Here is a 12,759-nt window from a genome sequence, read left to right as displayed (position 1 = left end):
GGAAAGATCTGGAGCACATTTAGAATGGAGGTGCTACTGGAGGTTATGATCTTTGAAGTGCAAAAGGAAAGAAACATCTATTACGATGTGTTGAAGGATAAAGTCAAATTTGGAACACAACTCTGAGACAATGAGGCAGTGTTGATGCAGAGAGAGATCAAGAGCTTACACATGCTAATGCATATGGCATTAAATGTGGATCTGAGGATGCGGAAAGAACAATTATCTTGAGAGATGCTTGATAGTTTGTCTGACAAAGGGTAACCACCTTGGAACATTGACTGACTGACTGACTGATCCCCACTGATGCGGCCTGTGGTGTTGAATATTTCCAGTACTTTCTGTTTTTATTTTAGATTTCCAGCATCCGTAGTGTCTTTTTTCACTTTACAGTGCTAATTCCAGTCAATGGCAATCATGCAAACATGTCATTTGAACCTTCAAGGGAGCATGATCTTGTGGTGAGGTACCAGAATGCTGCTCTCTACAATAGACTTGATGTACGCTATATTTGGCGGTCACTGTTGCATTATGCCACTTTTTCATCCTTTCAGGAAACCAGAAATTCTCTGCAGTTCCTCTTAAGAGCTCCCATACTTACACCTGTGGGATTATACAGCAGAATGTGTCACAGAGAAGTACAGAACATAAACAGGCCCTTCGGCCCATCTAGTCCATGCCGAATAGCAATTAAATTGCTTACATCCAATGGCCTGCACCGGAACCATAGACCTCCATATCCCTACCATCCGTGTACCTATCCAAACTTCTCTTAACATTGAAATCAAGCTCACATGGACCACTTATGCTGGCAGTTCGTTCCACACTCTCACGACTATCTGAGTGAAGAAGCTTCCCCTTAAGCTTCTCGCCTTTCACCTTAAGGACCCTCAAGAGTCCTCTTGAGAGGAACTATGGAGAATTATGTTGTGCTCGATGATTGGAGATGAACATGGGAATTCCGATTTAAGATGGTGCTGCTGAAGGTGAGCACCTACTTATTGGTGGTTAACCAAACAAAGAATGCAACTAAATACTTCATTAATAACACTTTTTCTGTAAAAAAATCTATATGAGGCAAAGTTGTGGCATGTTTGAGTCGAAGTCGAGGCATATTTGAGGCAAGCAGAGGGAGAGAGTTGAGACCTGTCCACCTAAGTTTAGGGTGAGGTCAGATCAATCTAAGCGTTAGGCCAATCTGGAGAGGTTGGGTACAGGCCAAGGCATAGAGGCCCGGAGCTTATCGATGGGACAGGACCTGGGTCTCAGAGCGAGGAATGACCTGATGTTTGGACGATTTAAATGCTGGGCCAGAAGGACTGTAAAGGATTGATGTTGAGACCAGAGGTGAGAGTCGGGTTCATTCTGCTCGCTGCTTAGCGACGTTTACCCCGCTACATGTAAACTGAGGCTGAGGCTGTGGCCTGCTCCAGCTGCTCTGGAATTCGTGCCGGGGGACTCAATTTCATTCTAAATGTCATTTGCTTACTTTTACTGTTTGCATGATTTGTTTTTTTTTCCTCTCTGCACTTTTGGGGGTTTGTTGTTCTTTTTTATGGGTTCTTTTGGGTTTCTTTGTCTAAATGGCTTCTAGGAAGAAGCTGTCCCATAGCCAGTTGGTCCTGGCTTTAATGCTGTGGTACCGTTTGTCAGAGGGAAGCAGTTGAAATGGTTTATGGTTGGGGTGACTGGTGTCCCTGATTATCTTCCAGGCCTTCTTTCTGCATCTGCTGCTGCAAATGTTCTCAATGGAGGGAAGTTCCCATCCACAGATGCTCTGGGTTGTCCCTACCACTCTTTGCAGTGCCCAGCGATCAAGGTTGGTCCAGTTCCCGTACCAGGCAATGATACAGCCAGTCAGAATGCTCTCACTGGTGCCCCTGTAGGAGATCTTGAGGATTTGGGAGCCAATGTTGAATTCTCCAGTTGCCTTAGATGGAAGAGACGCTGTTGTGCTTTTTTTTGCCACAGAGTCGGCGTGTACAGTCAGTGATGAGTATACTGAGGAACTTGAAGCTACTCACCTTCTCAACTGCAGGCCTGTTGATGTTGATCAGGCCGAGCTTGTCTCCATGCCTCTTGTAATCCACAATCAGCTCTTTTGTTTTTTGGACGCTGGGGGAAAGGTTGTTATCCTGGCACTACTGTGTCAGGGTGTCAACCTCTCCTCTGTAGGCTGTCTCATTACCACTAGAAATAAGGCCGATCAGTCATGTCATCTGCAAGGTTGATCAGCAGCTTGGAGCTGTGTGTGGCAGCACAGTTGTGAGTGTGAAGGGAGTAGTGGAGGGGTCTCAGAACACAACCCTGGAGGGTACCGGTGTTGAGGGTCAGAGAGGCAGAGGTGAGGAAACCTATCCGTACCACCTAACAGTGATCCAGTAGGAAGTCTAGGATCCAGCTGAACAAGGCGGGGTGCAGGCCGAGGTCTCTGAGCTTCCTGTCAAGTCTGGAAGGAATTATGGTGCTGAATGCTGAAGTGCAGTCCAGGAGCAGCATTCTAACATTTCCATCCCTCTTCTCCAGGTGAATGAGGACAGAGTGTAGTGTTGTGACTATGGCGTTATTGGTAGACCAGTAGGCAAATTCTAGGGGTCCAGTGTGGGTGGTAACATGCGGCAGATGTAGTCTTTAACCCGCCCCTCAAAGCATTTGCTTATAATTGAGGTGAGTGCAACAGGGCGCCAATCGCTCAGGCATGCTACCTTGGTTTTCTTAGGTACAGGGACAATGATAGATGATTTGAACCAGGACGGCACTACACACTGGGCGAGGGAGCAATTAAAAGTGTCCGTAAGCACACCAGCTAGCTGTTCCGCACACACTTTGAGGACACGCCCTGAGATACTGACTGTCCCTGCTGCCTTGCGGCTGTTGACACATTGGAATGTTTTATGTAGCTCAGCCTTGGAGATAATCAAGGTGCAGGTCTCCTTTGGGGTTCATTCCTATCAACCTCAAATCGAGCGTGAAAAACATTTAGCTCGTCCGGGAGTGAGGCGGCAATGTTGGCTGTACTATTGCGTTTCCTCTTGAAGTTTGTGGTGCTGTGCAGTCCTTGCCATACTGTGTGTCGTTGTCGCACAGTTGTGACTGAATTGAATTGAATTGACTTTATTTCTTACATCCTTCACATACATGAGGAGTAAAAATCTTTACATTACGTCTCCATCTAAATGTGTAATGTGCAATCATAGTAATTTATAATAAATAGAACAGTCAATGTAATATAGAGTACACTCAAGTCAGAGTTCATCAGTCTGATGGTCTGCTGGAAGAAGCTGTCCCAGAGCCTGCTGGTCCTGGCTTTTATGCTGGATACACATAAAACGTATGTAATGTGAAGTGTATAAATTTTCTTTAGGTTTTGTATTTGACTTTCAGATCCAAAATCGTACTCTGATTAAAAATAACTAAGATGCAAAGTGAATATATAATGGAAGCCAATATTCATTTTCTTCATAATTTTACGAAGCTTTGAATTCCAATTTCTTATGCACAAATTGTGATATTAGTGAATATCTTCACAATAAAATCCAATTTAATTTAGTTACATTAGACAAATTAGAAACTAAGATGTGTTTATGAACTCACTTAAATCATAAGCATTAATTTTAAAATTATTGCTTTCTAAAATGAAAACAAAAAGATTTTGGCCTATGGTGTTTTCTACTTTGGTGCTAAGTTTATTGGAAAATAGATGTATTTTTCTTTCCCCTTTTACATGTTTTAGCTACTGAAAAGCAGTTTATACCTTCTCAATTAATGTTGGTTCATTTTATTATTTTGTAAACAGTACAGCAAAAGTTCTCTGCACATGATAGTTCCACCATCAATACTGAGCTAAATGATCAATGTTTACATTTAGTGATATTGACTGTGGTTTGAAGTTTGGTTAAAATAGTAAAGAAAACATCTTTGCTCCTCATATAGTGTCTGATTTGGTAGTCAGGAATCACCAAATGAAATGATAAATCAAAACCCATTCTGAGACCAAAATGCTTCTGTTGCATCAAGGCTGCCATCTATTGTGAGGAGTTCACAATGCATCTGCCTTTGCCTAAAATTAAAATCCATACCCAATCTAAAGCATTGTTTGGAAATTTGACACCATAGTTGGGACTTAATAGGTTTTTGTCAGGTCTTTGGGCTCTATAGTGAAGTGATGCACCTAGAAGTAGTTTTTAAAGTGTAGTCATTCTGAATGTAATAAAACCTTGTGCATGGCAATGTTCCACAATGATAATGTAAAATCACAAAATGCTGGCAGAACTCAGCAGGCCAGACAGCATCTATGGGAGGAGTTAGTGACAACGTTTTGGGCTGAAACCCTTCATCAAGAGTCTCCTGATAAAGTTATTCTCAAAATGTTGCCATGTAAGTTGAAAGGGTGGTTAAGAAGATGTATAGTATTTTCATTTAAACTACTGAACTGAAACTGGAGAATCAGGTTGAAATAACCAGAATAAATTTAAAGGTGATTTTAGAAACATTAAGAAACTTCTTCGTAAATATACAAACTTTCTAATAACATAATGTGGCAGTGGGAGGAAAAGCTTTGGGATTATTTAAGAGAGATTTGGGAAGTCAGATGGTGAACAGAGTAGGTGAGGGGAAGAGGGAACATCAGCATTTTTAAATAGTTGGGTTACATGACCAAATGGGTTCCTTATCCATAAGTACCTTGAGACTACTTTTTGAAACACATCTTTTAAAACTAATTTTTAACTTCAAACATCAGAGAACGTTAAAACCTCTATAATGCATTATCCCCTATTCGGGAATGCTAATGGTTTGGCATTTTGCTCACCAGGTAATGTTTATCATACTCCCTTTCAAAGCGCTGGGTCCTTATACCCACAGTCCTCTGGGATTCATGCAACCCTGGTTCCCATGTTCCAATCCCACTCAGCATGGCCCAGGTTTATGTTTCTTTCTATCAGCAAGGCCCTCATTCTGTGCTCTTTTTCAGTGTGTCAGGTCCTCTGCAACTACAATCACTTTAAATTCACTGGATTCCCATGCCTTCCTTGCAACTTACTAGACAAGTAATCTGCTGTAGGATCTCAACCTGTCAAGCAGCATCTGTGGGGTGAGGGAAGAAAGGAATTGTTAACATTTTAGGTCAAAACCATGTGTGGAGACTAAGTGAGGAATGGAGAAGAAGTTAATCTAAAGAGAATGGGGAGACTGAACTGCAGTGGTGGACTGAATGGGGTTGGGTTGGTGAAGACTGACAAGCAGATTGAGCCAGGCAGAGATATGGATGCAGCTTTTGTGTCGTTTGGCAACCGGGCAGCATTTTAGCAAGTGTGGAATTAAGGTCCCCGGTAAAGCTGAAGTTACTCAGCAGAGGAACATTCCAACGATCAGAGTCAAACTTAACACAAAGGAAGATGTGTTGTCAGAGGTCAGACATCCTGACCTTAGGATATCACTGCAGGTGTTTATCAGGGCAATGCCCTAGGTTCAACCACCTACAGCTGCTTTAGCAAGGACTTTTGTGTCCTTCTTCAGGTCAAAAATGGGGATGTTCATTGATGATAGTGCTATGTTCAATTCTATTTGCAACCTGACAGTAAATAAAACGGTATACATCTGCACGCCAAAAGACATAAACACCATTCAGATACTGACTGATAAGTGACAATTAACATATATGTCCATAAAAGTGGGAGGCAATGACCATCTCCAACACAAGAGAGTCGAACTACTTACCTCTGATACTTAGTGGCATCACTAAGAGGTTGGGTGAGACTAGAACTAGAGGTCATGGGTTAGGGAAGAAAGGTGGAATGCTTAATGGGAATATGAGGGAGACTTCTTCATTCAGAGGGTGGTGAGAGTGTGGAACGAGCTGCCAGCAGAAGTGAAGGATGGGGGTTCGATTTCAACACATAAGAGAAGTTTGGATAAGTACATGGATGGGAGGGCTATGGAGGGCTGTGGTCCAGGTGCAGGTTGATGGGTCCGGACAGAATAATAGCTTGGCATGGGCTAGTTGCCAAAGGGTTCTCTTCTGTACTGTGGAGGTCTATGAGTCTATCATTGCCCATTTCCCACCATTAATATCCTCAGGTGTGGGGGGGGGGGGCAGGCTTCACTGTTGACTAGGAACTCAACTGAACCAGCCATATAGATTTTGTAACAACATGAGGCTAGATATTTTTGGAGCCTTCCACCACCAACAAAGCACAAACCAGGAACATGATTAAATACTCTCTGGATGAGCGCAAACCTAGGGCCCACAAGAAAAAGGATACCATCCAGAACATATGGAGAATGTTCATTTATTGTCATGCAACCATACACATCTATATAGCTAAACAAAAGATAGTTCATCTGGGATCAAGGTGCTAAACACAGTACGTATAGTCACACATAGCAAATACAGGTATGACACAACACAAATAGTTATGATAAAGCACAATACAGACACAAAATGACAAGAAGGCAAGTGGTGAGAGCCATGGCAACATTCTGTGGAATAGGTACAATACTTCTAAATTAATCTCTTTTGATTTATTCTCACTGCAATCTGCAGCATGTAATTTCTCTTTGAGCAATATACTGTTGTTTTAAATCAACTTACTGATCTGCAGATTTCACTGTTTTCTGACGGACTCAGTGGACCAAGCAGGTACGGCACCTTTAAGTGGACGAAGGTTTATCGCCATGACCAGGATTGGAAGCCAGGTGGGGGGGGGTGGGGGGGCTCCAAGCCAGGCTGAAACGCAGAGAGATGAGAACCCCCCCTCGCCTCCCCCAACCCAGCATGTGGTTAGAAAATATGCAGATGCTAGTGAACAAAATTAAGGACCCTGAGGGCAAAATTGCTGTTTCGGGGGGAAATGACAGATTGTTGTGTTCTATGCTTGAACGAGATGTGTCTTACTCCCAGCATGCCAGATACAGTGGATCAGACATGCAGACCTCTCAATTCACAGAATGGTCTAAACCACTGATTCAGAAAAGGCAAAAGTGGAGGTGTGTGCTTTATGATAAACTCTGGATGGTACTACGATGTGGCGGTTTTGTCGAATTCATGTTCCCCTGTCCTTGAACACCGAACAGTCAAATGTCATCCATTCTATTCACCTAGTGAGTTCTCCTCTGTAGTCCTGGCTGCAGTTTACATACCACCAGCCATTGGCTATAATTAAGCGCTTGAGATAATGCATGATGCCGTCTCCAAACAAGAAAGAATCCATCCCAATGCATCTTAAATCACATTTGGGAGATTCAACCAGGCATGATGAAGAAAACCCTGTCCAATTACCATCAGCATATAAACTGTAGCATCAAAGGTCAAAAAACACTAGACTACTATTATACTAAGATAAGGAATGCCGACCGTACCATGTCCAGACATCATTTTGGTAAGTCTGATCACTTGGCTGTCCTTCTCCTACCTGCGTATTAGCAGAGACTAAAGAGAAAAGCAATGGAGATTAGGACAACAAAGAGGGGGTTGCAGGAGGCCAAGGAGTGACTATATGATTGCTTTGAGCTGGTGAACTGTGCCGTGCTCAAGGATTCATCTGCGGATCTGAATGAATACACCATGGCTGTCACACACTTTATTCAAACTATTGTAGAAGAGTGTGTCCCCACAAAATCATTCAGACACTTTCCCAACCAGAAGCCCTGGATGAATCATGAGATCTGTAATCTGCTGAGGGCCAGATCAAAGGCATTTAAGTCTGGTAACCAAGGAGGTTACAAGAGGTCCAGGTGTGATCTCTGGATAGCCGTTGCACAGACAGTGGCAATTCCCGACCAAATTTGAATCAATGAAGTACACTCAACAATTGTGGCAGAGCTTAAATACTATCACCTCTTGTAAAGTTAAATCAAGCGACACAGGCAACAACAGGGCTTCATTTCCAGATGAGCTCAATGCTTTCTGTGTTCGCTTTGACCATCAAACCATGGAGGAACATCACAAACTCCAACAGCTCCTGATGATCCCGTGATCTCAGTCTCTGAGGCCAATGTGCGAGCAGCCTTCAGGAGAGTAAATCCATGAAAAGCATCTGGCCCAGACACGGCTCCTGGCCAGATACTAAAGACCTGTGCTGATCGACTGGCTGGAGAGTTAACTAGGATCTTTAACCTCTCGCTTTGGCAGTTTCAGGTATCCACCTGCTTCAAGCAGACTTCAATTATACCAGTGCCTAAGAGGCACATGGTAACCTGCCTCAATGACTGTTGTCCAGTAGCACTTACATTCACTGTGATGAAGTGTTTTGAGAGGTTGAGAACATATCAAGTCTTGCCTGAGAAGCAACTTAGTTCTGCTCCAATTTGCCTTGCGTCACAACAGGTCAACATCAGATGCCATTTTGGAGTACCTGTCCTGGGCCCGGCACTTAAGTGCGACTATGAAGAAAGCAGGGCAGCACCTCTACTTCATCAGGAGTTTGCATTGATTTGGCATGACATCTAAAACTTCAACAAACTTCTATAGATATACAGTGGAGAGTATATTGCCTGACTGTTATGGAAACAGCAATGCGCTTGAACAGAAAGTAGTGGATATGGCCGAGTCCATCATGGTAAAGCTCTCCCCACCGCAGTGCACATCTACATGAAGCATTGTTGCAGGAAAGCAGCATCCATCATCAGGGATGCCAACCATCTAGGATATGCTGACTTTTCACTGCTGCCATCAGGAAGAAGGTACAGGAGCCACACCTCCAGGTTCAGGAACAGTTATTAACTCTCAACCATCAGGCTCTTGAACGAAAGGGATAACTTCACTCATCTTCACTTACCGTATCACTGAAATGTTCTCACAACCTATCAACTCAGATTCAAGGACTCTTCATCTCATGTTCTCAATATTTAATGCTTATTTATTTATTATTATTATTTATTTATTTTCATATTTGCACAGTTTGTTTTTTTTTGCACACTGATTGAATACCCAAGTTGGTGAGGTTATCATGGATTCTATTATGGTTATTATTCTATTATGGATTTTATTGAGTATGCCAAGAAGAAAATGAATCTCAAGGTTGTATATGGTGGCATACAGTATATGTAATTTGATAATAAATTTACTTTGAATTTTGAACTTCCAGATTTTAAATAATATTAGCACATGTCCCTGAAGGTTGATGGTGCTGGGGATTTTAAAATCAGGCTGCCTTCTCTTGTCTGTCCTCTACCATTGTTTGCTAGATCCTTCCCAAAGGTGCGAAATGACTTCCAGCAGAGGCAATGAACACAGAGCTGCAGTCAAGGTTCAGTTTTAAACAGCTTCAACTGGTGTTAGATTCTTGAAACTGCAATTCTTGGTAATTGAGTCATGCTAAACAGCATGGCTGCCCTGACTGACACAAATTTCAGGTGTGATCGAGATCATCTGACATGGGTTACTTGCACAGTGTGCCTACATTGCACGTTTTCCAGCAAGGAAGCTTCATCTCCTTACCTCATCAGATTGAAGATGCAAAATGCCTAGAATGTGTTGTCAAAATAGTGAATTCAATGTGAAGACGTGACTGAAATGGAGGTGGAAAGAAATGTGAGGTTAAAAGAAAGGGATAAACATAGAAACAAATAAAACTTACAGCACAATACAGGCCCTTCAGCCCACAAAGTTGTGCCCAACATGTCCTTACCTTAGAAATTACCTAGGGTAATTTCATACCTAGGGTACCTAGGGTAAAATTTACCTAGGGGTAAATTACCTAGGGTAATACATAGCCCTCTATTTTTCTGAACTCCATGTAGCTGTCCAGAAGGCTCTTAAAAGACCTATCGTATCCCCCTCCACCACCGTCGCCGGCACGACGATGTGACGTGAGTTCCGTGCACTCACCACTCTCTGAGTAATGGTATTGCTCATGGTATTGCTGATGTTAGCATTCACTTCAAGAGGAGTAAAATATAAAAGTAAGCATGTAATGCTGAAGCGTTATAAGGCATTGGTTAGATCTCTCTTGGGCTGTTGTGAGCAGTTTTGGGCCCCTTGTGTAAGAAAAGATGTGCTGGCATTGGAGAAGGTCTAGTGGAGGTTCACGAGAATGATTCCAGGAATGAAGGAATTAATGTATGAGAAGCGTTTGTATCCTCTGTGCCCGTACTAGCTGGACTTTAGAAGAATGAAGGGGGATCTCATTGAAACCTACTGAATGTTGAAAAGCTCCGATAGAGTGAATATGGAGAGGATGTTTCCTACAGTGGGTGAATCTAGGACCAAACAGCACAGCCTCAGAATAGAGGGGCATCCATTTAGAACAGAAATGAGGAGGAACTTCTTCATCCAGAGAGTGGTGAATATGTGGAATTCATTACCATAGATGGCTGTGGAGGCCAAGTCATTGGGCATATTTAAAGCTGAAATTGATAGCTTCTTAATTAGTCAGAACATGGCCAAGGGAGAGCCAGTGGATGTAGTGTACCTGGACTTCCAGAAAGCTTTTGATAAAGTCCCACATAGGTGATTAGTGGGCAAAATTAGGGCACATGGTATTGGGGGCAGAGTACTGACATGGATTGAAAATTGGCTGGCTGACAGGAAACAAAGAGTAATGATTAACGGGTCCCTTTTGGAATGGCAGGCTGTGACCAGTGGGGTACCACAAGGTTCGGTGCTGGGACCGCAGCTGTTTACAATATACATTAATGATTTAGATGAAGGGATTAAAAGTAACATTAGCAAATTTGCCGATGACGCAAAGCTGGGTGGCAGTGTGAAATGTCAGGAGGATGTTATGAGAATGCAGGGTGACTTGGACAGGTTGGGTGAGTGGGCAAATGTATGGCAGATGCAGTTTAATATGGATAAGTGTGAGGTTATCCATTTTGGTGGCAAGAACATGAAGGCAGATTACTATCTAAATGGAGTCAAGTTAGGAAAAGGGGAAGTACAACGAGATCTAGGTGTTCTCAATGAAAGCAAGCATGCAGGTACAGCAGGCAGTGAAGAAAGCTAATGGCATGCTGGCTTTTATAACAAGAGGAATTGAGTATAGGAGTAAAGAGGTCCTTCTGCAGCTGTACAGGGCCCTGGTGAGACCCCACCTGGAATACTGTGTGCAGTTTTGGTCTCCAATTTTGAGGAAGGACATTCTTGCTATTGAGGGAGTGCAGCATAGGTTCACAAGGTTAGTTCCCGGAATGGTGGGACTGTCATATGTTGAGAGTTTGGAGCGACTGGGCTTGTATACACTGGAATTTAGAAGGATGAGCGGGGATCTGATTGAAACATAAACGATTATTAAGGGATTGGACACACTGGAGGCAGGAAGCATGTTCCCGCTGATGGGTGAGTCCAGAACTAGAGGCCACAGTTTAAGAATAAGGGGTAGGCCATTTAGAACAGAGATGCGGAAAAACTTTTTCACCCAGAGAGTGGTGGATATGTGGAATGCTCCGCCCCAGAAGGCAGTGGAGGCCAAGTCTCTGGATGCTTTCAAGAGAGAGTTAGGTAGAGCTCTTAGATATATAGATAGCTGGGTAAAGGGATATGGGGAGAGGGCAGGAATGGGGTACTGATTGTGTATGATCAGCCATGATCACAGTGAATGGCGGTGCTGGCTAGAAGGGCCGAATGGCCTACTCCTGCACCTACTGTCTATTGTCTATTGTCTATAACATCAAAGGTTACGGAGGGAAGGCAGGAGAATGAGGTCAAGAGGGAAAATAAATCTGTCATAATAGAATGACAGAGTAGACTAGATGGGCTGAATGGCCAAATTCTGCTCTTACGTCTTATGGTCTTGTTTGTGATTATTTAAAGGGTAAGTACTGTAAGTTTGTGTAATGCCTTTCATGTGAATGCCAAGTCTATGAATGAAATGTCGTTGTAGCAAAACTTACGCACAAAGAGCGGAAGTGTATAACACGGGCACCATGGGTTTCTAAGTGATTTACTTACTACAGAGTGTGATGATAGCCTCTCAGTTCCTGTTCAGTTTGGCCATAAAACCTGACCTTTTGCAATGTTACAAAAATTGATGGAATACTGAAAACAACCACTAGATGGTACTGTTTATGGTTAATTATTGTCATGAGCTGAGGTACAGTGAAAAACTTGTCTCAATACAGATCAATTCATTACAGTACAACAATGCATTGAGGCAGCACAATAACAGAGTGCAGAATGAGGTGTTACAGTTACAGAGAAAGTGCATTGCAGGTAGATAATGAGGTGCAAGGTCATAGTGAGGTAGACTGAAGCCAAGAGTTCATCTTAACATCCTAGGAAACTGTTCAATACGATTATATCAGCAGGATAGAAGCTGTCCTTGAGCCTGCTGGTATGTGCTTTCAATTTATATCTTTTGCCCAACAGCAGTGGGGGAAAAATAGAGGCAATCTTTGATTATATTGGCTGCTTTACCGAGGTAGCAAAAAAAGAGTAGACATTTTATGGAGGGGAGGCTGGTTTCAAAGATGTGCTGAGATGTGTGCACAACTCCTTGCAGTCCTTGCGGTCACATTCAGAGCCGTTGCCATACCAAGTAGTGATGCATCTAGGCATGGTTCTTGCTATGGTACACCAATAAAAATTGATGAGACTCAAAGGGGATATGTCAAAATTCCTTCGCCTCTTGAGGCGCTGGTGAGCTGTCGTAGCTGAGGCATCAATATGGTTGGACCACGACGGGCAACTAGTGACGTTCACTCCTAAGAGCTTGAAGCTGTCAACATCCCCAACTTCAGCACTGTTGATGTAAACTGCCCATTTTCCTGAAGTCAATGACCAGCTCCTTTGCTTTTCTGACACAGAGGGAAAGGTTGTTG

This window comes from Hypanus sabinus, chromosome 9, assembly GCF_030144855.1.
Source record: "Hypanus sabinus isolate sHypSab1 chromosome 9, sHypSab1.hap1, whole genome shotgun sequence".
Lineage (NCBI taxonomy): Eukaryota > Metazoa > Chordata > Chondrichthyes > Myliobatiformes > Dasyatidae > Hypanus > Hypanus sabinus.
The sequence above is the reverse complement of the archived record's forward strand: the minus strand, read 5'-3'. Positions refer to the sequence as shown.